A 24,031-nucleotide genomic window follows, 5' to 3' on the forward strand; every position below is an offset into this window, starting at 1 on the left:
GTCTAGGGCCACACCACCCTGAACGCGCCCGATCTCGTCTGGTCTCGGAAGCTAAGCAGGGTCGGGCCTGGTTAGTACTTGGATGGGAGACCGCCTGGGAATACCGGGTGCCGTAGGCTTCTTTTTTTTTTTTTTTTTTTTTGCCTCTTGTTCTGTCCCCTCTCTGGGAGCGAGGCGGCGGCCCGGGGCGGGGGTCACCCCCACCCTCAGCGCCCGCCGCGGTGCCTGGCGCCCCAGCCCGCACCGTGGGGCCTCCTCTTGTCCCAAGCCGCGACACCGCCGTCACGCGGCAGCATGCGTGGCTTCTGGACTGTCAGGTCTCAGACCAAAGGTCTGCTCCGTGGGAACCGACACGCTGGAGGAAACCTTGAGAGTCTGAGAGGGGAGGGAGTTCCAGAAGAAGGCCAGGATGTCATTTTGAGGGAGTATGTGACCAGAACTCGTCCCGTTGCTTTTGGGGTTCTATGGGCTACACGTAGGAATCTTTGGTGGTGGCACCTGATGTTGGGGGATCCGGAGTCACACCCAGACCTGCCCCACAGGCCTCCTTTTACTTTTCTCTTCGGATTCATTATGTTTAAAAAGTGTCTCTTATCTCTATGATTGCATTTTCTTTTCTCTCTCTTTTCAAGCAGATGATGGGAGTCCAAGTATTAAGGTGACATGTGTTGCCCGTGCCCCCCTCCCCCCTGTGTTCTTATTCATTAACCTCTGATGTTGTTCCAGCGTATTGTGGGGGTACCAATGTTAAGGTCGGGTACGTTGCCCTCTCCCAGCCTCCCCCCTCGGGTCAGAGCCTCAAGTGCGCCCATCCCCCAGTCGGTGCGCACCCACCCCATTCCTAATGGAGGTGTATGCCCATCCCCTCCCCCCACCCGCCCGACACCCACCCGATGAAGGTGATTCCTCTGTGTCCACTTGGGTGTCCGTCGGTTCGTACCCATTTGCTGGTGAGCGCGAGCACGTGGTGCTCGTGTGTCCATTCTTGGGCTACCTGGCTTACTGGAACGGGTTCCAGCTCTGGCCAGGAGAACCACGAGAGGTGCCCTCTCACCGCTGCTCCTCCTAGCTGAATAGCACTCCGTGGTGTCCACGCGCCACATTTCATTTACGCACTCGTGGGTCGATGGGCACTCGGGTCGCTTCCAGGTCTTTGCGATTGTGACTTGTGCCCTGACTCTAACCCTAACCCTTACCCAGCCCCGTCTCCTCCTCGGCCCCTGCCTGACTGACTCCTTCCCGCCCGGCCTGTCACCTGTCACCGTCCTCTGCCCCTGCCTGACACGCTCCTCCCCGCCCGGGCCGTCACCGTCCTCGGCCCCTGCCTGACGGGGCTCCTCCGTCGCCTGGGCCTTCCAAGGGCTTGGTGTGGACGCTGGTTCCAGGACGCCCTCCCAGGAACCCGGTAGCAGGGCGGCCGCAGCGTCTCGCGCCACCCAACCGTCCGCCGGCCGGCGGCCGTCGCTAAGTGGCCTGCGGGGGACGTGCCCCCACTGTGGGGCGGGCGCCCAGCCTGGTGTCTTCTCTGAGGCCCCGTGGCTGCTTTTCCCCCCCCCGCAAGGGGAGAGCCGCGGAGGTGGGGACCGCCTCCTCGTGGGGACGTACACCCAGCTCTCCACGTCGGATTCCGGGGCTCTCTGTCCTGCCAGAAGGCCCAGCTGGCCTGCGGGTCCTTAGAGTGGCAAAAACATCCGAAAACTGAGATTGAGGGTCCGGTGGTTGTCTGCACTTTTGTGCTGGGCACCCCAGGGAGGCCCGGGGGCTGGCTGGACAACGCGGTCTGCTGGGCGGGGGGGGGGTTTGGAGGAGCAACTGATGCCCTTTGCACTTTGGGTAGCAAGTGTCTGAGGTGTCTCTGAGCCCTGCGCCATGTCGGGGGTGGGGGTGGGAGGTCGGGGGGGGGGTGGAGGAGCAGGAGGAGGAGGAGGTGGGAAGGGCCGTGGCCTGCAGTCGTGTTCCCGGGGTGGCTTCTTCCACAGGCTGCTTGGCCTGGGCTCCCTGCACCTGGGCCTTTGGAGGACTGGCCCTGTGCTTGCCAACGCTTCCCCTGCAGGGACCCAGAGCTGGGAGGTTGCATCTCTCAGCCCTGGGTCGGGCAGAGCCCCAGCGGGCCATGCCCACAACCTCTCTCAGCACGGGTCCCCCAGAAGGCTCCTTTGGGACCAGGATTCTCTTGCGGGTGACTCTTTAAGGTCTGGCCCCTGGATGGAGGGGCACCAGGAGTAGAGGAGCAGGAAGGGGAAGGGGTGGCCGTGCGAGGGGACACTTTCAGGCCAAGTCCCAGCTTCAGCCTGATCCTCCTGGGAACCCCGGGGTGTACGTCACACCTCCTGGTTGTCCCGCTCTGAGACAAGGAGCCGGGCTTCGCATTCCCCCAGCAGCCAGTCGTGGGCTGAGGACACCTGGGGCGTTGGGAACTCCCTGGCTTCTCCTTGGCTTAACATCTGGAGCTGCTTGTGAATCGTGCCGCCACACACACCCGAGTGCAGGTGTCTTCTGCACAGACTGCGGGCCTCGCTCTTCTGAATGCCGCTAGCTCGCCACCCACCCACGGGTGAACCTGGTCAGGGTACTTTCTCTCGGGGGCAGACTCTGATCCTGGCGGGCTACCGGTGTCTCTGTTTGCTCGTTTCTTTCTTCCATTTCGGGAAAGGCTTCCTTACTGGGTGTGGAAATCTCCTATGCCTTTCCTCGCCTATTCTGTCAGCTTTAAAATTCTCTTTCAGTTGCCACCCTCACAGATGGATTAGGAAACTCTTTCCGGTGCACTCATTAGTGAAATGACCTCAATGAAGCTGGAATCCAATATCTAATCGCCGATTTTTAGCGAGTCCACACGCCAGGGGGGTCGGGGTCCAATGCAGCCCCGGCCAGGCCCAGGCCCCTTGGAATGGGCCACAGGAGGACACAGAGGAGGGTCCCGGCCCCCACGGTCGCGTTGCCGGCAGTTCTCCAAGGGCTTGGGCGTTTTCCAGAGGTAGGAGATGGAGGGGACTGATTTCTTCAGCGCCCCACTAACCACGCCACCCCACCCATGGGACACATCCCAAGAGAGAGAGAGAGACGCCCCATACACTCGCTCCCCTCCCCCATGCGCTGTGCCCCAGCCCGGGCCCGGGGGAATAGGCGGCAGCCCACCCACAGGGTGGGGGGCGCAGCTGAAAGGGGTTGTCGGGGAGGGCGGCCCCTGCCTGGGGTCAAAGGGCGGGCGACCCGCGCGTGCGCAATCGGCGGCGGCGGCGGGGGCGGCCACGAGCTGGGGGTGGGCCAGGCGAGGAGAGGAAGGGGGCTGGAAGGTCTCCACCTTGGCGAGTCCAGCCGTGGAGGCGCATCTTGTGTGAGTGTGAGTGAGTGAGTGTGAGTGTGAGTGTGTGTGTGTGTGTGTGTGTGTGTATAGAGAGACAGCCCCCCACCCCGGCCCGCCGCTCCCTGCCCGCCCCGCCCCGCCCCGCCTGTCACCCCCGTCCCTCGGAGCCCGCCGGACCCGCCCGCCCGGTGCGGGTCAGCGCCGGCGCGGGGCCTGGGGCGGGAGGAGGCGGCGGGGAAGCGCAGAGAGGCTCGGCTTCTTGAGCGGGGCAGGGGCGCCCTCCGCCGTCTAGGGCCACACCACCCTGAACGCGCCCGATCTCGTCTGGTCTCGGAAGCTAAGCAGGGTCGGGCCTGGTTAGTACTTGGATGGGAGACCGCCTGGGAATACCGGGTGCCGTAGGCTTCTTTTTTTTTTTTTTTTTTTTTGCCTCTTGTTCTGTCCCCTCTCTGGGAGCGAGGCGGCGGCCCGGGGCGGGGGTCACCCCCACCCTCAGCGCCCGCCGCGGTGCCTGGCGCCCCAGCCCGCACCGTGGGGCCTCCTCTTGTCCCAAGCCGCGACACCGCCGTCACGCGGCAGCATGCGTGGCTTCTGGACTGTCAGGTCTCAGACCAAAGGTCTGCTCCGTGGGAACCGACACGCTGGAGGAAACCTTGAGAGTCTGAGAGGGGAGGGAGTTCCAGAAGAAGGCCAGGATGTCATTTTGAGGGAGTATGTGACCAGAACTCGTCCCGTTGCTTTTGGGGTTCTATGGGCTACACGTAGGAATCTTTGGTGGTGGCACCTGATGTTGGGGGATCCGGAGTCACACCCAGACCTGCCCCACAGGCCTCCTTTTACTTTTCTCTTCGGATTCATTATGTTTAAAAAGTGTCTCTTATCTCTATGATTGCATTTTCTTTTCTCTCTCTTTTCAAGCAGATGATGGGAGTCCAAGTATTAAGGTGACATGTGTTGCCCGTGCCCCCCTCCCCCCTGTGTTCTTATTCATTAACCTCTGATGTTGTTCCAGCGTATTGTGGGGGTACCAATGTTAAGGTCGGGTACGTTGCCCTCTCCCAGCCTCCCCCCTCGGGTCAGAGCCTCAAGTGCGCCCATCCCCCAGTCGGTGCGCACCCACCCCATTCCTAATGGAGGTGTATGCCCATCCCCTCCCCCCACCCGCCCGACACCCACCCGATGAAGGTGATTCCTCTGTGTCCACTTGGGTGTCCGTCGGTTCGTACCCATTTGCTGGTGAGCGCGAGCACGTGGTGCTCGTGTGTCCATTCTTGGGCTACCTGGCTTACTGGAACGGGTTCCAGCTCTGGCCAGGAGAACCACGAGAGGTGCCCTCTCACCGCTGCTCCTCCTAGCTGAATAGCACTCCGTGGTGTCCACGCGCCACATTTCATTTACGCACTCGTGGGTCGATGGGCACTCGGGTCGCTTCCAGGTCTTTGCGATTGTGACTTGTGCCCTGACTCTAACCCTAACCCTTACCCAGCCCCGTCTCCTCCTCGGCCCCTGCCTGACTGACTCCTTCCCGCCCGGCCTGTCACCTGTCACCGTCCTCTGCCCCTGCCTGACACGCTCCTCCCCGCCCGGGCCGTCACCGTCCTCGGCCCCTGCCTGACGGGGCTCCTCCGTTGCCTGGGCCTTCCAAGGGCTTGGTGTGGACGCTGGTTCCAGGACGCCCTCCCAGGAACCCGGTAGCAGGGCGGCCGCAGCGTCTCGCGCCACCCAACCGTCCGCCGGCCGGCGGCCGTCGCTAAGTGGCCTGCGGGGGACGTGCCCCCACTGTGGGGCGGGCGCCCAGCCTGGTGTCTTCTCTGAGGCCCCGTGGCTGCTTTTCCCCCCCCCGCAAGGGGAGAGCCGCGGAGGTGGGGACCGCCTCCTCGTGGGGACGTACACCCAGCTCTCCACGTCGGATTCCGGGGCTCTCTGTCCTGCCAGAAGGCCCAGCTGGCCTGCGGGTCCTTAGAGTGGCAAAAACATCCGAAAACTGAGATTGAGGGTCCGGTGGTTGTCTGCACTTTTGTGCTGGGCACCCCAGGGAGGCCCGGGGGCTGGCTGGACAACGCGGTCTGCTGGGCGGGGGGGGGGGTTTGGAGGAGCAACTGATGCCCTTTGCACTTTGGGTAGCAAGTGTCTGAGGTGTCTCTGAGCCCTGCGCCATGTCGGGGGTGGGGGTGGGAGGTCGGGGGGGGGGGGGTGGAGGAGCAGGAGGAGGAGGAGGAGGAGGAGGTGGGAAGGGCCGTGGCCTGCAGTCGTGTTCCCGGGGTGGCTTCTTCCACAGGCTGCTTGGCCTGGGCTCCCTGCACCTGGGCCTTTGGAGGACTGGCCCTGTGCTTGCCAACGCTTCCCCTGCAGGGACCCAGAGCTGGGAGGTTGCATCTCTCAGCCCTGGGTCGGGCAGAGCCCCAGCGGGCCATGCCCACAACCTCTCTCAGCACGGGTCCCCCAGAAGGCTCCTTTGGGACCAGGATTCTCTTGCGGGTGACTCTTTAAGGTCTGGCCCCTGGATGGAGGGGCACCAGGAGTAGAGGAGCAGGAAGGGGAAGGGGGTGGCCGTGCGAGGGGACACTTTGAGGCCAAGTCCCAGCTTCAGCCTGATCCTCCTGGGAACCCCGGGGTGTACGTCACACCTCCTGGTTGTCCCGCTCTGAGACAAGGAGCCGGGCTTCGCATTCCCCCAGCAGCCAGTCGTGGGCTGAGGACACCTGGGGCGTTGGGAACTCCCTGGCTTCTCCTTGGCTTAACATCTGGAGCTGCTTGTGAATCGTGCCGCCACACACACCCGAGTGCAGGTGTCTTCTGCACAGACTGCGGGCCTCGCTCTTCTGAATGCCGCTAGCTCGCCACCCACCCACGGGTGAACCTGGTCAGGGTACTTTCTCTCGGGGGCAGACTCTGATCCTGGCGGGCTACCGGTGTCTCTGTTTGCTCGTTTCTTTCTTCCATTTCGGGAAAGGCTTCCTTACTGGGTGTGGAAATCTCCTATGCCTTTCCTCGCCTATTCTGTCAGCTTTAAAATTCTCTTTCAGTTGCCACCCTCACAGATGGATTAGGAAACTCTTTCCGGTGCACTCATTAGTGAAATGACCTCAATGAAGCTGGAATCCAATATCTAATCGCCGATTTTTAGCGAGTCCACACGCCAGGGTGGTCGGGGTCCAATGCAGCCCCGGCCAGGCCCAGGCCCCTTGGACTGGGCCACAGGAGGACACAGAGGAGGGTCCCGGCCCCCACGGTCGCGTTGCCGGCAGTTCTCCAAGGGCTTGGGCGTTTTCCAGAGGTAGGAGATGGAGGGTACTGATTTCTTCAGCGCCCCACTAACCACGCCACCCCACCCATGGGACACATCCCAAGAGAGAGAGAGAGACGCCCCATACACTCGCTCCCCTCCCCCATGCGCTGTGCCCCAGCCCGGGCCCGGGGGAATAGGCGGCAGCCCACCCACAGGGTGGGGGGCGCAGCTGAAAGGGGTTGTCGGGGAGGGCGGCCCCTGCCTGGGGTCAAAGGGCGGGCGACCCGCGCGTGCGCAATCGGCGGCGGCGGCGGGGGCGGCCACGAGCTGGGGGTGGGCCAGGCGAGGAGAGGAAGGGGGCTGGAAGGTCTCCACCTTGGCGAGTCCAGCCGTGGAGGCGCATCTTGTGTGAGTGTGAGTGAGTGAGTGTGAGTGTGAGTGTGTGTGTGTGTGTGTGTGTGTGTGTATAGAGAGACAGCCCCCCACCCCGGCCCGCCGCTCCCTGCCCGCCCCGCCCCGCCCCGCCTGTCACCCCCGTCCCTCGGAGCCCGCCGGACCCGGCCGGTGAACTCAACAGGCCCGCCCGGTGCGGGTCAGCGCCGGCGCGGGGCCTGGGGCGGGAGGAGGCGGCGGGGAAGCGCAGAGAGGCTCGGCTTCTTGAGCGGGGCAGGGGCGCCCTCCGCCGTCTAGGGCCACACCACCCTGAACGCGCCCGATCTCGTCTGGTCTCGGAAGCTAAGCAGGGTCGGGCCTGGTTAGTACTTGGATGGGAGACCGCCTGGGAATACCGGGTGCCTTAGGCTTCTTTTTTTTTTTTTTTTTTTTTTGCCTCTTGTTCTGTCCCCTCTCTGGGAGCGAGGCGGCGGCCCGGGGCGGGGGTCACCCCCACCCTCAGCGCCCGCCGCGGTGCCTGGCGCCCCAGCCCGCACCGTGGGGCCTCCTCTTGTCCCAAGCCGCGACACCGCCGTCACGCGGCAGCATGCGTGGCTTCTGGACTGTCAGGTCTCAGACCAAAGGTCTGCTCCGTGGGAACCGACACGCTGGAGGAAACCTTGAGAGTCTGAGAGGGGAGGGAGTTCCAGAAGAAGGCCAGGATGTCATTTTGAGGGAGTATGTGACCAGAACTCGTCCCGTTGCTTTTGGGGTTCTATGGGCTACACGTAGGAATCTTTGGTGGTGGCACCTGATGTTGGGGGATCCGGAGTCACACCCAGACCTGCCCCACAGGCCTCCTTTTACTTTTCTCTTCGGATTCATTATGTTTAAAAAGTGTCTCTTATCTCTATGATTGCATTTTCTTTTCTCTCTCTTTTCAAGCAGATGATGGGAGTCCAAGTATTAAGGTGACATGTGTTGCCCGTGCCCCCCTCCCCCCTGTGTTCTTATTCATTAACCTCTGATGTTGTTCCAGCGTATTGTGGGGGTACCAATGTTAAGGTCGGGTACGTTGCCCTCTCCCAGCCTCCCCCCTCGGGTCAGAGCCTCAAGTGCGCCCATCCCCCAGTCGGTGCGCACCCACCCCATTCCTAATGGAGGTGTATGCCCATCCCCTCCCCCCACCCGCCCGACACCCACCCGATGAAGGTGATTCCTCTGTGTCCACTTGGGTGTCCGTCGGTTCGTACCCATTTGCTGGTGAGCGCGAGCACGTGGTGCTCGTGTGTCCATTCTTGGGCTACCTGGCTTACTGGAACGGGTTCCAGCTCTGGCCAGGAGAACCACGAGAGGTGCCCTCTCACCGCTGCTCCTCCTAGCTGAATAGCACTCCGTGGTGTCCACGCGCCACATTTCATTTACGCACTCGTGGGTCGATGGGCACTCGGGTCGCTTCCAGGTCTTTGCGATTGTGACTTGTGCCCTGACTCTAACCCTAACCCTTACCCAGCCCCGTCTCCTCCTCGGCCCCTGCCTGACTGACTCCTTCCCGCCCGGCCTGTCACCTGTCACCGTCCTCTGCCCCTGCCTGACACGCTCCTCCCCGCCCGGGCCGTCACCGTCCTCGGCCCCTGCCTGACGGGGCTCCTCCGTCGCCTGGGCCTTCCAAGGGCTTGGTGTGGACGCTGGTTCCAGGACGCCCTCCCAGGAACCCGGTAGCAGGGCGGCCGCAGCGTCTCGCGCCACCCAACCGTCCGCCGGCCGGCGGCCGTCGCTAAGTGGCCTGCGGGGGACGTGCCCCCACTGTGGGGCGGGCGCCCAGCCTGGTGTCTTCTCTGAGGCCCCGTGGCTGCTTTTCCCCCCCCCGCAAGGGGAGAGCCGCGGAGGTGGGGACCGCCTCCTCGTGGGGACGTACACCCAGCTCTCCACGTCGGATTCCGGGGCTCTCTGTCCTGCCAGAAGGCCCAGCTGGCCTGCGGGTCCTTAGAGTGGCAAAAACATCCGAAAACTGAGATTGAGGGTCCGGTGGTTGTCTGCACTTTTGTGCTGGGCACCCCAGGGAGGCCCGGGGGCTGGCTGGACAACGCGGTCTGCTGGGCGGGGGGGGGGGTTTGGAGGAGCAACTGATGCCCTTTGCACTTTGGGTAGCAAGTGTCTGAGGTGTCTCTGAGCCCTGCGCCATGTCGGGGGTGGGGGTGGGAGGTCGGGGAAGGGGTGGAGGAGCAGGAGGAGGAGGAGGAGGAGGAGGTGGGAAGGGCCGTGGCCTGCAGTCGTGTTCCCGGGGTGGCTTCTTCCACAGGCTGCTTGGCCTGGGCTCCCTGCACCTGGGCCTTTGGAGGACTGGCCCTGTGCTTGCCAACGCTTCCCCTGCAGGGACCCAGAGCTGGGAGGTTGCATCTCTCAGCCCTGGGTCGGGCAGAGCCCCAGCGGGCCATGCCCACAACCTCTCTCAGCACGGGTCCCCCAGAAGGCTCCTTTGGGACCAGGATTCTCTTGCGGGTGACTCTTTAAGGTCTGGCCCCTGGATGGAGGGGCACCAGGAGTAGAGGAGCAGGAAGGGGAAGGGGGTGGCCGTGCGAGGGGACACTTTGAGGCCAAGTCCCAGCTTCAGCCTGATCCTCCTGGGAACCCCGGGGTGTACGTCACACCTCCTGGTTGTCCCGCTCTGAGACAAGGAGCCGGGCTTCGCATTCCCCCAGCAGCCAGTCGTGGGCTGAGGACACCTGGGGCGTTGGGAACTCCCTGGCTTCTCCTTGGCTTAACATCTGGAGCTGCTTGTGAATCGTGCCGCCACACACACCCGAGTGCAGGTGTCTTCTGCACAGACTGCGGGCCTCGCTCTTCTGAATGCCGCTAGCTCGCCACCCACCCACGGGTGAACCTGGTCAGGGTACTTTCTCTCGGGGGCAGACTCTGATCCTGGCGGGCTACCGGTGTCTCTGTTTGCTCGTTTCTTTCTTCCATTTCGGGAAAGGCTTCCTTACTGGGTGTGGAAATCTCCTATGCCTTTCCTCGCCTATTCTGTCAGCTTTAAAATTCTCTTTCAGTTGCCACCCTCACAGATGGATTAGGAAACTCTTTCCGGTGCACTCATTAGTGAAATGACCTCAATGAAGCTGGAATCCAATATCTAATCGCCGATTTTTAGCGAGTCCACACGCCAGGGGGGTCGGGGTCCAATGCAGCCCCGGCCAGGCCCAGGCCCCTTGGAATGGGCCACAGGAGGACACAGAGGAGGGTCCCGGCCCCCACGGTCGCGTTGCCGGCAGTTCTCCAAGGGCTTGGGCGTTTTCCAGAGGTAGGAGATGGAGGGGACTGATTTCTTCAGCGCCCCACTAACCACGCCACCCCACCCATGGGACACATCCCAAGAGAGAGAGAGAGACGCCCCATACACTCGCTCCCCTCCCCCATGCGCTGTGCCCCAGCCCGGGCCCGGGGGAATAGGCGGCAGCCCACCCACAGGGTGGGGGGCGCAGCTGAAAGGGGTTGTCGGGGAGGGCGGCCCCTGCCTGGGGTCAAAGGGCGGGCGACCCGCGCGTGCGCAATCGGCGGCGGCGGCGGGGGCGGCCACGAGCTGGGGGTGGGCCAGGCGAGGAGAGGAAGGGGGCTGGAAGGTCTCCACCTTGGCGAGTCCAGCCGTGGAGGCGCATCTTGTGTGAGTGTGAGTGAGTGAGTGTGAGTGTGAGTGTGTGTGTGTGTGTGTGTGTGTGTATAGAGAGACAGCCCCCCACCCCGGCCCGCCGCTCCCTGCCCGCCCCGCCCCGCCCCGCCTGTCACCCCCGTCCCTCGGAGCCCGCCGGACCCGGCCGGTGAACTCAACAGGCCCGCCCGGTGCGGGTCAGCGCCGGCGCGGGGCCTGGGGCGAGAGGAGGCGGCGGGGAAGCGCAGAGAGGCTCGGCTTCTTGAGCGGGGCAGGGGCGCCCTCCGCCGTCTAGGGCCACACCACCCTGAACGCGCCCGATCTCGTCTGGTCTCGGAAGCTAAGCAGGGTCGGGCCTGGTTAGTACTTGGATGGGAGACCGCCTGGGAATACTGGGTGCCGTAGGCTTCTTTTTTTTTTTTTTTTTTTTTTGCCTCTTGTTCTGTCCCCTCTCTGGGAGCGAGGCGGCGGCCCGGGGCGGGGGTCACCCCCACCCTCAGCGCCCGCCGCGGTGCCTGGCGCCCCAGCCCGCACCGTGGGGCCTCCTCTTGTCCCAAGCCGCGACACCGCCGTCACGCGGCAGCATGCGTGGCTTCTGGACTGTCAGGTCTCAGACCAAAGGTCTGCTCCGTGGGAACCGACACGCTGGAGGAAACCTTGAGAGTCTGAGAGGGGAGGGAGTTCCAGAAGAAGGCCAGGATGTCATTTTGAGGGAGTATGTGACCAGAACTCGTCCCGTTGCTTTTGGGGTTCTATGGGCTACACGTAGGAATCTTTGGTGGTGGCACCTGATGTTGGGGGATCCGGAGTCACACCCAGACCTGCCCCACAGGCCTCCTTTTACTTTTCTCTTCGGATTCATTATGTTTAAAAAGTGTCTCTTATCTCTATGATTGCATTTTCTTTTCTCTCTCTTTTCAAGCAGATGATGGGAGTCCAAGTATTAAGGTGACATGTGTTGCCCGTGCCCCCCTCCCCCCTGTGTTCTTATTCATTAACCTCTGATGTTGTTCCAGCGTATTGTGGGGGTACCAATGTTAAGGTCGGGTACGTTGCCCTCTCCCAGCCTCCCCCCTCGGGTCAGAGCCTCAAGTGCGCCCATCCCCCAGTCGGTGCGCACCCACCCCATTCCTAATGGAGGTGTATGCCCATCCCCTCCCCCCACCCGCCCGACACCCACCCGATGAAGGTGATTCCTCTGTGTCCACTTGGGTGTCCGTCGGTTCGTACCCATTTGCTGGTGAGCGCGAGCACGTGGTGCTCGTGTGTCCATTCTTGGGCTACCTGGCTTACTGGAACGGGTTCCAGCTCTGGCCAGGAGAACCACGAGAGGTGCCCTCTCACCGCTGCTCCTCCTAGCTGAATAGCACTCCGTGGTGTCCACGCGCCACATTTCATTTACGCACTCGTGGGTCGATGGGCACTCGGGTCGCTTCCAGGTCTTTGCGATTGTGACTTGTGCCCTGACTCTAACCCTAACCCTTACCCAGCCCCGTCTCCTCCTCGGCCCCTGCCTGACTGACTCCTTCCCGCCCGGCCTGTCACCTGTCACCGTCCTCTGCCCCTGCCTGACACGCTCCTCCCCGCCCGGGCCGTCACCGTCCTCGGCCCCTGCCTGACGGGGCTCCTCCGTTGCCTGGGCCTTCCAAGGGCTTGGTGTGGACGCTGGTTCCAGGACGCCCTCCCAGGAACCCGGTAGCAGGGCGGCCGCAGCGTCTCGCGCCACCCAACCGTCCGCCGGCCGGCGGCCGTCGCTAAGTGGCCTGCGGGGGACGTGCCCCCACTGTGGGGCGGGCGCCCAGCCTGGTGTCTTCTCTGAGGCCCCGTGGCTGCTTTTCCCCCCCCCGCAAGGGGAGAGCCGCGGAGGTGGGGACCGCCTCCTCGTGGGGACGTACACCCAGCTCTCCACGTCGGATTCCGGGGCTCTCTGTCCTGCCAGAAGGCCCAGCTGGCCTGCGGGTCCTTAGAGTGGCAAAAACATCCGAAAACTGAGATTGAGGGTCCGGTGGTTGTCTGCACTTTTGTGCTGGGCACCCCAGGGAGGCCCGGGGGCTGGCTGGACAACGCGGTCTGCTGGGCGGGGGGGGGGGTTTGGAGGAGCAACTGATGCCCTTTGCACTTTGGGTAGCAAGTGTCTGAGGTGTCTCTGAGCCCTGCGCCATGTCGGGGGTGGGGGTGGGAGGTCGGGGGGGGGGGGTGGAGGAGCAGGAGGAGGAGGAGGAGGAGGAGGTGGGAAGGGCCGTGGCCTGCAGTCGTGTTCCCGGGGTGGCTTCTTCCACAGGCTGCTTGGCCTGGGCTCCCTGCACCTGGGCCTTTGGAGGACTGGCCCTGTGCTTGCCAACGCTTCCCCTGCAGGGACCCAGAGCTGGGAGGTTGCATCTCTCAGCCCTGGGTCGGGCAGAGCCCCAGCGGGCCATGCCCACAACCTCTCTCAGCACGGGTCCCCCAGAAGGCTCCTTTGGGACCAGGATTCTCTTGCGGGTGACTCTTTAAGGTCTGGCCCCTGGATGGAGGGGCACCAGGAGTAGAGGAGCAGGAAGGGGAAGGGGGTGGCCGTGCGAGGGGACACTTTCAGGCCAAGTCCCAGCTTCAGCCTGATCCTCCTGGGAACCCCGGGGTGTACGTCACACCTCCTGGTTGTCCCGCTCTGAGACAAGGAGCCGGGCTTCGCATTCCCCCAGCAGCCAGTCGTGGGCTGAGGACACCTGGGGCGTTGGGAACTCCCTGGCTTCTCCTTGGCTTAACATCTGGAGCTGCTTGTGAATCGTGCCGCCACACACACCCGAGTGCAGGTGTCTTCTGCACAGACTGCGGGCCTCGCTCTTCTGAATGCCGCTAGCTCGCCACCCACCCACGGGTGAACCTGGTCAGGGTACTTTCTCTCGGGGGCAGACTCTGATCCTGGCGGGCTACCGGTGTCTCTGTTTGCTCGTTTCTTTCTTCCATTTCGGGAAAGGCTTCCTTACTGGGTGTGGAAATCTCCTATGCCTTTCCTCGCCTATTCTGTCAGCTTTAAAATTCTCTTTCAGTTGCCACCCTCACAGATGGATTAGGAAACTCTTTCCGGTGCACTCATTAGTGAAATGACCTCAATGAAGCTGGAATCCAATATCTAATCGCCGATTTTTAGCGAGTCCACACGCCAGGGTGGTCGGGGTCCAATGCAGCCCCGGCCAGGCCCAGGCCCCTTGGACTGGGCCACAGGAGGACACAGAGGAGGGTCCCGGCCCCCACGGTCGCGTTGCCGGCAGTTCTCCAAGGGCTTGGGCGTTTTCCAGAGGTAGGAGATGGAGGGGACTGATTTCTTCAGCGCCCCACTAACCACGCCACCCCACCCATGGGACACATCCCAAGAGAGAGAGAGAGACGCCCCATACACTCGCTCCCCTCCCCCATGCGCTGTGCCCCAGCCCGGGCCCGGGGGAATAGGCGGCAGCCCACCCACAGGGTGGGGGGCGCAGCTGAAAGGGGTTGTCGGGGAGGGCGGCCCCTGCCTGGGGTCAAAGGGCGGGCGACCCGCGCGTGCGCAATCGGCGGCGGCGGCGGGGGCGGCCACGAGCTGGGGGTGGGCCAGGCGAGGAGAGGAAGGGGGCTGGAAGGTCTCCACCTTGGCGAGTCCAGCCGTGGAGGCGCATCTTGTGTGAGTGTGAGTGAGTGAGTGTGAGTGTGAGTGTGTGTGTGTGTGTGTGTGTGTGTATAGAGAGACAGCCCCCCACCCCGGCCCGCCGCTCCCTGCCCGCCCCGCCCCGCCCCGCCTGTCACCCCCGTCCCTCGGAGCCCGCCGGACCCGGCCGGTGAACTCAACAGGCCCGCCCGGTGCGGGTCAGCGCCGGCGCGGGGCCTGGGGCGGGAGGAGGCGGCGGGGAAGCGCAGAGAGGCTCGGCTTCTTGAGCGGGGCAGGGGCGCCCTCCGCCGTCTAGGGCCACACCACCCTGAACGCGCCCGATCTCGTCTGGTCTCGGAAGCTAAGCAGGGTCGGGCCTGGTTAGTACTTGGATGGGAGACCGCCTGGGAATACCGGGTGCCGTAGGCTTCTTTTTTTTTTTTTTTTTTTTGCCTCTTGTTCTGTCCCCTCTCTGGGAGCGAGGCGGCGGCCCGGGGCGGGGGTCACCCCCACCCTCAGCGCCCGCCGCGGTGCCTGGCGCCCCAGCCCGCACCGTGGGGCCTCCTCTTGTCCCAAGCCACGACACCGCCGTCACGCGGCAGCATGCGTGGCTTCTGGACTGTCAGGTCTCAGACCAAAGGTCTGCTCCGTGGGAACCGACACGCTGGAGGAAACCTTGAGAGTCTGAGAGGGGAGGGAGTTCCAGAAGAAGGCCAGGATGTCATTTTGAGGGAGTATGTGACCAGAACTCGTCCCGTTGCTTTTGGGGTTCTATGGGCTACACGTAGGAATCTTTGGTGGTGGCACCTGATGTTGGGGGATCCGGAGTCACACCCAGACCTGCCCCACAGGCCTCCTTTTACTTTTCTCTTCGGATTCATTATGTTTAAAAAGTGTCTCTTATCTCTATGATTGCATTTTCTTTTCTCTCTCTTTTCAAGCAGATGATGGGAGTCCAAGTATTAAGGTGACATGTGTTGCCCGTGCCCCCCTCCCCCCTGTGTTCTTATTCATTAACCTCTGATGTTGTTCCAGCGTATTGTGGGGGTACCAATGTTAAGGTCGGGTACGTTGCCCTCTCCCAGCCTCCCCCCTCGGGTCAGAGCCTCAAGTGCGCCCATCCCCCAGTCGGTGCGCACCCACCCCATTCCTAATGGAGGTGTATGCCCATCCCCTCCCCCCACCCGCCCGACACCCACCCGATGAAGGTGATTCCTCTGTGTCCACTTGGGTGTCCGTCGGTTCGTACCCATTTGCTGGTGAGCGCGAGCACGTGGTGCTCGTGTGTCCATTCTTGGGCTACCTGGCTTACTGGAACGGGTTCCAGCTCTGGCCAGGAGAACCACGAGAGGTGCCCTCTCACCGCTGCTCCTCCTAGCTGAATAGCACTCCGTGGTGTCCACGCGCCACATTTCATTTACGCACTCGTGGGTCGATGGGCACTCGGGTCGCTTCCAGGTCTTTGCGATTGTGACTTGTGCCCTGACTCTAACCCTAACCCTTACCCAGCCCCGTCTCCTCCTCGGCCCCTGCCTGACTGACTCCTTCCCGCCCGGCCTGTCACCTGTCACCGTCCTCTGCCCCTGCCTGACACGCTCCTCCCCGCCCGGGCCGTCACCGTCCTCGGCCCCTGCCTGACGGGGCTCCTCCGTCGCCTGGGCCTTCCAAGGGCTTGGTGTGGACGCTGGTTCCAGGACGCCCTCCCAGGAACCCGGTAGCAGGGCGGCCGCAGCGTCTCGCGCCACCCAACCGTCCGCCGGCCGGCGGCCGTCGCTAAGTGGCCTGCGGGGGACGTGCCCCCACTGTGGGGCGGGCGCCCAGCCTGGTGTCTTCTCTGAGGCCCCGTGGCTGCTTTTCCCCCCCCCGCAAGGGGAGAGCCGCGGAGGTGGGGACCGCCTCCTCGTGGGGACGTACACCCAGCTCTCCACGTCGGATTCCGGGGCTCTCTGTCCTGCCAGAAGGCCCAGCTGGCCTGCGGGTCCTTAGAGTGGCAAAAACATCCGAAAACTGAGATTGAGGGTCCGGTGGTTGTCTGCACTTTTGTGCTGGGCACCCCAGGGAGGCCCGGGGGCTGGCTGGACAACGCGGTCTGCTGGGCGGGGGGGGGGGTTTGGAGGAGCAACTGATGCCCTTTGCACTTTGGGTAGCAAGTGTCTGAGGTGTCTCTGAGCCCTGCGCCATGTCGGGGGTGGGGGTGGGAGGTCGGGGGGGGGGTGGAGGAGCAGGAGGAGGAGGAGGTGGGAAGGGCCGTGGCCTGCAGTCGTGTTCCCGGGGTGGCTTCTTCCACAGGCTGCTTGGCCTGGGCTCCCTGCACCTGGGCCTTTGGAGGACTGGCCCTGTGCTTGCCAACGCTTCCCCTGCAGGGACCCAGAGCTGGGAGGTTGCATCTCTCAGCCCTGGGTCGGGCAGAGCCCCAGCGGGCCATGCCCACAACCTCTCTCAGCACGGGTCCCCCAGAAGGCTCCTTTGGGACCAGGATTCTCTTGCGGGTGACTCTTTAAGGTCTGGCCCCTGGATGGAGGGGCACCAGGAGTAGAGGAGCAGGAAGGGGAAGGGGTGGCCGTGCGAGGGGACACTTTCAGGCCAAGTCCCAGCTTCAGCCTGATCCTCCTGGGAACCCCGGGGTGTACGTCACACCTCCTGGTTGTCCCGCTCTGAGACAAGGAGCCGGGCTTCGCATTCCCCCAGCAGCCAGTCGTGGGCTGAGGACACCTGGGGCGTTGGGAACTCCCTGGCTTCTCCTTGGCTTAACATCTGGAGCTGCTTGTGAATCGTGCCGCCACACACACCCGAGTGCAGGTGTCTTCTGCACAGACTGCGGGCCTCGCTCTTCTGAATGCCGCTAGCTCGCCACCCACCCACGGGTGAACCTGGTCAGGGTACTTTCTCTCGGGGGCAGACTCTGATCCTGGCGGGCTACCGGTGTCTCTGTTTGCTCGTTTCTTTCTTCCATTTCGGGAAAGGCTTCCTTACTGGGTGTGGAAATCTCCTATGCCTTTCCTCGCCTATTCTGTCAGCTTTAAAATTCTCTTTCAGTTGCCACCCTCACAGATGGATTAGGAAACTCTTTCCGGTGCACTCATTAGTGAAATGACCTCAATGAAGCTGGAATCCAATATCTAATCGCCGATTTTTAGCGAGTCCACACGCCAGGGGGGTCGGGGTCCAATGCAGCCCCGGCCAGGCCCAGGCCCCTTGGAATGGGCCACAGGAGGACACAGAGGAGGGTCCCGGCCCCCACGGTCGCGTTGCCGGCAGTTCTCCAAGGGCTTGGGCGTTTTCCAGAGGTAGGAGATGGAGGGGACTGATTTCTTCAGCGCCCCACTAACCACGCCACCCCACCCATGGGACACATCCCAAGAGAGAGAGAGAGACGCCCCATACACTCGCTCCCCTCCCCCATGCGCTGTGCCCCAGCCCGGGCCCGGGGGAATAGGCGGCAGCCCACCCACAGGGTGGGGGGCGCAGCTGAAAGGGGTTGTCGGGGAGGGCGGCCCCTGCCTGGGGTCAAAGGGCGGGCGACCCGCGCGTGCGCAATCGGCGGCGGCGGCGGGGGCGGCCACGAGCTGGGGGTGGGCCAGGCGAGGAGAGGAAGGGGGCTGGAAGGTCTCCACCTTGGCGAGTCCAGCCGTGGAGGCGCATCTTGTGTGAGTGTGAGTGAGTGAGTGTGAGTGTGAGTGTGTGTGTGTGTGTGTGTGTGTGTATAGAGAGACAGCCCCCCACCCCGGCCCGCCGCTCCCTGCCCGCCCCGCCCCGCCCCGCCTGTCACCCCCGTCCCTCGGAGCCCGCCGGACCCGCCCGCCCGGTGCGGGTCAGCGCCGGCGCGGGGCCTGGGGCGGGAGGAGGCGGCGGGGAAGCGCAGAGAGGCTCGGCTTCTTGAGCGGGGCAGGGGCGCCCTCCGCCGTCTAGGGCCACACCACCCTGAACGCGCCCGATCTCGTCTGGTCTCGGAAGCTAAGCAGGGTCGGGCCTGGTTAGTACTTGGATGGGAGACCGCCTGGGAATACCGGGTGCCGTAGGCTTCTTTTTTTTTTTTTTTTTTTTTGCCTCTTGTTCTGTCCCCTCTCTGGGAGCGAGGCGGCGGCCCGGGGCGGGGGTCACCCCCACCCTCAGCGCCCGCCGCGGTGCCTGGCGCCCCAGCCCGCACCGTGGGGCCTCCTCTTGTCCCAAGCCGCGACACCGCCGTCACGCGGCAGCATGCGTGGCTTCTGGACTGTCAGGTCTCAGACCAAAGGTCTGCTCCGTGGGAACCGACACGCTGGAGGAAACCTTGAGAGTCTGAGAGGGGAGGGAGTTCCAGAAGAAGGCCAGGATGTCATTTTGAGGGAGTATGTGACCAGAACTCGTCCCGTTGCTTTTGGGGTTCTATGGGCTACACGTAGGAATCTTTGGTGGTGGCACCTGATGTTGGGGGATCCGGAGTCACACCCAGACCTGCCCCACAGGCCTCCTTTTACTTTTCTCTTCGGATTCATTATGTTTAAAAAGTGTCTCTTATCTCTATGATTGCATTTTCTTTTCTCTCTCTTTTCAAGCAGATGATGGGAGTCCAAGTATTAAGGTGACATGTGTTGCCCGTGCCCCCCTCCCCCCTGTGTTCTTATTCATTAACCTCTGATGTTGTTCCAGCGTATTGTGGGGGTACCAATGTTAAGGTCGGGTACGTTGCCCTCTCCCAGCCTCCCCCCTCGGGTCAGAGCCTCAAGTGCGCCCATCCCCCAGTCGGTGCGCACCCACCCCATTCCTAATGGAGGTGTATGCCCATCCCCTCCCCCCACCCGCCCGACACCCACCCGATGAAGGTGATTCCTCTGTGTCCACTTGGGTGTCCGTCGGTTCGTACCCATTTGCTGGTGAGCGCGAGCACGTGGTGCTCGTGTGTCCATTCTTGGGCTACCTGGCTTACTGGAACGGGTTCCAGCTCTGGCCAGGAGAACCACGAGAGGTGCCCTCTCACCGCTGCTCCTCCTAGCTGAATAGCACTCCGTGGTGTCCACGCGCCACATTTCATTTACGCACTCGTGGGTCGATGGGCACTCGGGTCGCTTCCAGGTCTTTGCGATTGTGACTTGTGCCCTGACTCTAACCCTAACCCTTACCCAGCCCCGTCTCCTCCTCGGCCCCTGCCTGACTGACTCCTTCCCGCCCGGCCTGTCACCTGTCACCGTCCTCTGCCCCTGCCTGACACGCTCCTCCCCGCCCGGGCCGTCACCGTCCTCGGCCCCTGCCTGACGGGGCTCCTCCGTTGCCTGGGCCTTCCAAGGGCTTGGTGTGGACGCTGGTTCCAGGACGCCCTCCCAGGAACCCGGTAGCAGGGCGGCCGCAGCGTCTCGCGCCACCCAACCGTCCGCCGGCCGGCGGCCGTCGCTAAGTGGCCTGCGGGGGACGTGCCCCCACTGTGGGGCGGGCGCCCAGCCTGGTGTCTTCTCTGAGGCCCCGTGGCTGCTTTTCCCCCCCCCGCAAGGGGAGAGCCGCGGAGGTGGGGACCGCCTCCTCGTGGGGACGTACACCCAGCTCTCCACGTCGGATTCCGGGGCTCTCTGTCCTGCCAGAAGGCCCAGCTGGCCTGCGGGTCCTTAGAGTGGCAAAAACATCCGAAAACTGAGATTGAGGGTCCGGTGGTTGTCTGCACTTTTGTGCTGGGCACCCCAGGGAGGCCCGGGGGCTGGCTGGACAACGCGGTCTGCTGGGCGGGGGGGGGGGTTTGGAGGAGCAACTGATGCCCTTTGCACTTTGGGTAGCAAGTGTCTGAGGTGTCTCTGAGCCCTGCGCCATGTCGGGGGTGGGGGTGGGAGGTCGGGGGGGGGGGTGGAGGAGCAGGAGGAGGAGGAGGAGGAGGAGGTGGGAAGGGCCGTGGCCTGCAGTCGTGTTCCCGGGGTGGCTTCTTCCACAGGCTGCTTGGCCTGGGCTCCCTGCACCTGGGCCTTTGGAGGACTGGCCCTGTGCTTGCCAACGCTTCCCCTGCAGGGACCCAGAGCTGGGAGGTTGCATCTCTCAGCCCTGGGTCGGGCAGAGCCCCAGCGGGCCATGCCCACAACCTCTCTCAGCACGGGTCCCCCAGAAGGCTCCTTTGGGACCAGGATTCTCTTGCGGGTGACTCTTTAAGGTCTGGCCCCTGGATGGAGGGGCACCAGGAGTAGAGGAGCAGGAAGGGGAAGGGGGTGGCCGTGCGAGGGGACACTTTCAGGCCAAGTCCCAGCTTCAGCCTGATCCTCCTGGGAACCCCGGGGTGTACGTCACACCTCCTGGTTGTCCCGCTCTGAGACAAGGAGCCGGGCTTCGCATTCCCCCAGCAGCCAGTCGTGGGCTGAGGACACCTGGGGCGTTGGGAACTCCCTGGCTTCTCCTTGGCTTAACATCTGGAGCTGCTTGTGAATCGTGCCGCCACACACACCCGAGTGCAGGTGTCTTCTGCACAGACTGCGGGCCTCGCTCTTCTGAATGCCGCTAGCTCGCCACCCACCCACGGGTGAACCTGGTCAGGGTACTTTCTCTCGGGGGCAGACTCTGATCCTGGCGGGCTACCGGTGTCTCTGTTTGCTCGTTTCTTTCTTCCATTTCGGGAAAGGCTTCCTTACTGGGTGTGGAAATCTCCTATGCCTTTCCTCGCCTATTCTGTCAGCTTTAAAATTCTCTTTCAGTTGCCACCCTCACAGATGGATTAGGAAACTCTTTCCGGTGCACTCATTAGTGAAATGACCTCAATGAAGCTGGAATCCAATATCTAATCGCCGATTTTTAGCGAGTCCACACGCCAGGGTGGTCGGGGTCCAATGCAGCCCCGGCCAGGCCCAGGCCCCTTGGACTGGGCCACAGGAGGACACAGAGGAGGGTCCCGGCCCCCACGGTCGCGTTGCCGGCAGTTCTCCAAGGGCTTGGGCGTTTTCCAGAGGTAGGAGATGGAGGGGACTGATTTCTTCAGCGCCCCACTAACCACGCCACCCCACCCATGGGACACATCCCAAGAGAGAGAGAGAGACGCCCCATACACTCGCTCCCCTCCCCCATGCGCTGTGCCCCAGCCCGGGCCCGGGGGAATAGGCGGCAGCCCACCCACAGGGTGGGGGGCGCAGCTGAAAGGGGTTGTCGGGGAGGGCGGCCCCTGCCTGGGGTCAAAGGGCGGGCGACCCGCGCGTGCGCAATCGGCGGCGGCGGCGGGGGCGGCCACGAGCTGGGGGTGGGCCAGGCGAGGAGAGGAAGGGGGCTGGAAGGTCTCCACCTTGGCGAGTCCAGCCGTGGAGGCGCATCTTGTGTGAGTGTGAGTGAGTGAGTGTGAGTGTGAGTGTGTGTGTGTGTGTGTGTGTGTGTATAGAGAGACAGCCCCCCACCCCGGCCCGCCGCTCCCTGCCCGCCCCGCCCCGCCCCGCCTGTCACCCCCGTCCCTCGGAGCCCGCCGGACCCGGCCGGTGAACTCAACAGGCCCGCCCGGTGCGGGTCAGCGCCGGCGCGGGGCCTGGGGCGGGAGGAGGCGGCGGGGAAGCGCAGAGAGGCTCGGCTTCTTGAGCGGGGCAGGGGCGCCCTCCGCCGTCTAGGGCCACACCACCCTGAACGCGCCCGATCTCGTCTGGTCTCGGAAGCTAAGCAGGGTCGGGCCTGGTTAGTACTTGGATGGGAGACCGCCTGGGAATACCGGGTGCCGTAGGCTTCTTTTTTTTTTTTTTTTTTTTGCCTCTTGTTCTGTCCCCTCTCTGGGAGCGAGGCGGCGGCCCGGGGCGGGGGTCACCCCCACCCTCAGCGCCCGCCGCGGTGCCTGGCGCCCCAGCCCGCACCGTGGGGCCTCCTCTTGTCCCAAGCCACGACACCGCCGTCACGCGGCAGCATGCGTGGCTTCTGGACTGTCAGGTCTCAGACCAAAGGTCTGCTCCGTGGGAACCGACACGCTGGAGGAAACCTTGAGAGTCTGAGAGGGGAGGGAGTTCCAGAAGAAGGCCAGGATGTCATTTTGAGGGAGTATGTGACCAGAACTCGTCCCGTTGCTTTTGGGGTTCTATGGGCTACACGTAGGAATCTTTGGTGGTGGCACCTGATGTTGGGGGATCCGGAGTCACACCCAGACCTGCCCCACAGGCCTCCTTTTACTTTTCTCTTCGGATTCATTATGTTTAAAAAGTGTCTCTTATCTCTATGATTGCATTTTCTTTTCTCTCTCTTTTCAAGCAGATGATGGGAGTCCAAGTATTAAGGTGACATGTGTTGCCCGTGCCCCCCTCCCCCCTGTGTTCTTATTCATTAACCTCTGATGTTGTTCCAGCGTATTGTGGGGGTACCAATGTTAAGGTCGGGTACGTTGCCCTCTCCCAGCCTCCCCCCTCGGGTCAGAGCCTCAAGTGCGCCCATCCCCCAGTCGGTGCGCACCCACCCCATTCCTAATGGAGGTGTATGCCCATCCCCTCCCCCCACCCGCCCGACACCCACCCGATGAAGGTGATTCCTCTGTGTCCACTTGGGTGTCCGTCGGTTCGTACCCATTTGCTGGTGAGCGCGAGCACGTGGTGCTCGTGTGTCCATTCTTGGGCTACCTGGCTTACTGGAACGGGTTCCAGCTCTGGCCAGGAGAACCACGAGAGGTGCCCTCTCACCGCTGCTCCTCCTAGCTGAATAGCACTCCGTGGTGTCCACGCGCCACATTTCATTTACGCACTCGTGGGTCGATGGGCACTCGGGTCGCTTCCAGGTCTTTGCGATTGTGACTTGTGCCCTGACTCTAACCCTAACCCTTACCCAGCCCCGTCTCCTCCTCGGCCCCTGCCTGACTGACTCCTTCCCGCCCGGCCTGTCACCTGTCACCGTCCTCTGCCCCTGCCTGACACGCTCCTCCCCGCCCGGGCCGTCACCGTCCTCGGCCCCTGCCTGACGGGGCTCCTCCGTCGCCTGGGCCTTCCAAGGGCTTGGTGTGGACGCTGGTTCCAGGACGCCCTCCCAGGAACCCGGTAGCAGGGCGGCCGCAGCGTCTCGCGCCACCCAACCGTCCGCCGGCCGGCGGCCGTCGCTAAGTGGCCTGCGGGGGACGTGCCCCCACTGTGGGGCGGGCGCCCAGCCTGGTGTCTTCTCTGAGGCCCCGTGGCTGCTTTTCCCCCCCCCGCAAGGGGAGAGCCGCGGAGGTGGGGACCGCCTCCTCGTGGGGACGTACACCCAGCTCTCCACGTCGGATTCCGGGGCTCTCTGTCCTGCCAGAAGGCCCAGCTGGCCTGCGGGTCCTTAGAGTGGCAAAAACATCCGAAAACTGAGATTGAGGGTCCGGTGGTTGTCTGCACTTTTGTGCTGGGCACCCCAGGGAGGCCCGGGGGCTGGCTGGACAACGCGGTCTGCTGGGCGGGGGGGGGGTTTGGAGGAGCAACTGATGCCCTTTGCACTTTGGGTAGCAAGTGTCTGAGGTGTCTCTGAGCCCTGCGCCATGTCGGGGGTGGGGGTGGGAGGTCGGGGGGGGGGTGGAGGAGCAGGAGGAGGAGGAGGTGGGAAGGGCCGTGGCCTGCAGTCGTGTTCCCGGGGTGGCTTCTTCCACAGGCTGCTTGGCCTGGGCTCCCTGCACCTGGGCCTTTGGAGGACTGGCCCTGTGCTTGCCAACGCTTCCCCTGCAGGGACCCAGAGCTGGGAGGTTGCATCTCTCAGCCCTGGGTCGGGCAGAGCCCCAGCGGGCCATGCCCACAACCTCTCTCAGCACGGGTCCCCCAGAAGGCTCCTTTGGGACCAGGATTCTCTTGCGGGTGACTCTTTAAGGTCTGGCCCCTGGATGGAGGGGCACCAGGAGTAGAGGAGCAGGAAGGGGAAGGGGTGGCCGTGCGAGGGGACACTTTCAGGCCAAGTCCCAGCTTCAGCCTGATCCTCCTGGGAACCCCGGGGTGTACGTCACACCTCCTGGTTGTCCCGCTCTGA

At 63.6% G+C, this 24,031-nt stretch overlaps 7 non-coding genes across 7 annotated transcripts; all 7 read left to right on the forward strand.

The window, feature by feature from the left end:
- On the forward strand, nt 1-119 carry LOC142874598 (5S ribosomal RNA). The gene has a single exon (XR_012922275.1). It is a non-coding gene; the product is annotated as a 5S ribosomal RNA (ribosomal RNA).
- Nucleotides 120-3,593: 3,474 nt separating this feature from the next.
- On the forward strand, nt 3,594-3,712 carry LOC142874602 (5S ribosomal RNA). Its single transcript, XR_012922277.1, has one exon. It is a non-coding gene; the product is annotated as a 5S ribosomal RNA (ribosomal RNA).
- Nucleotides 3,713-7,220: 3,508 nt separating this feature from the next.
- On the forward strand, nt 7,221-7,339 carry LOC142874413 (5S ribosomal RNA). The gene has a single exon (XR_012922230.1). It is a non-coding gene; the product is annotated as a 5S ribosomal RNA (ribosomal RNA).
- A 3,504-nt stretch (nt 7,340-10,843) lies between these two features.
- Nucleotides 10,844-10,962, forward strand: LOC142874421 (5S ribosomal RNA). The gene has a single exon (XR_012922238.1). It is a non-coding gene; the product is annotated as a 5S ribosomal RNA (ribosomal RNA).
- A 3,506-nt stretch (nt 10,963-14,468) lies between these two features.
- Nucleotides 14,469-14,587, forward strand: LOC142874614 (5S ribosomal RNA). The gene has a single exon (XR_012922282.1). It is a non-coding gene; the product is annotated as a 5S ribosomal RNA (ribosomal RNA).
- A 3,474-nt stretch (nt 14,588-18,061) lies between these two features.
- LOC142874626 (5S ribosomal RNA) lies at nt 18,062-18,180 on the forward strand. The gene has a single exon (XR_012922289.1). It is a non-coding gene; the product is annotated as a 5S ribosomal RNA (ribosomal RNA).
- Nucleotides 18,181-21,684: 3,504 nt separating this feature from the next.
- On the forward strand, nt 21,685-21,803 carry LOC142874638 (5S ribosomal RNA). Its single transcript, XR_012922297.1, has one exon. It is a non-coding gene; the product is annotated as a 5S ribosomal RNA (ribosomal RNA).
- Nucleotides 21,804-24,031: the final 2,228 nt, after the last annotated feature.

Source organism: Microcebus murinus, chromosome 12 (genome assembly GCF_040939455.1).
Source record: "Microcebus murinus isolate Inina chromosome 12, M.murinus_Inina_mat1.0, whole genome shotgun sequence".
Taxonomy (NCBI): domain Eukaryota; kingdom Metazoa; phylum Chordata; class Mammalia; order Primates; family Cheirogaleidae; genus Microcebus; species Microcebus murinus.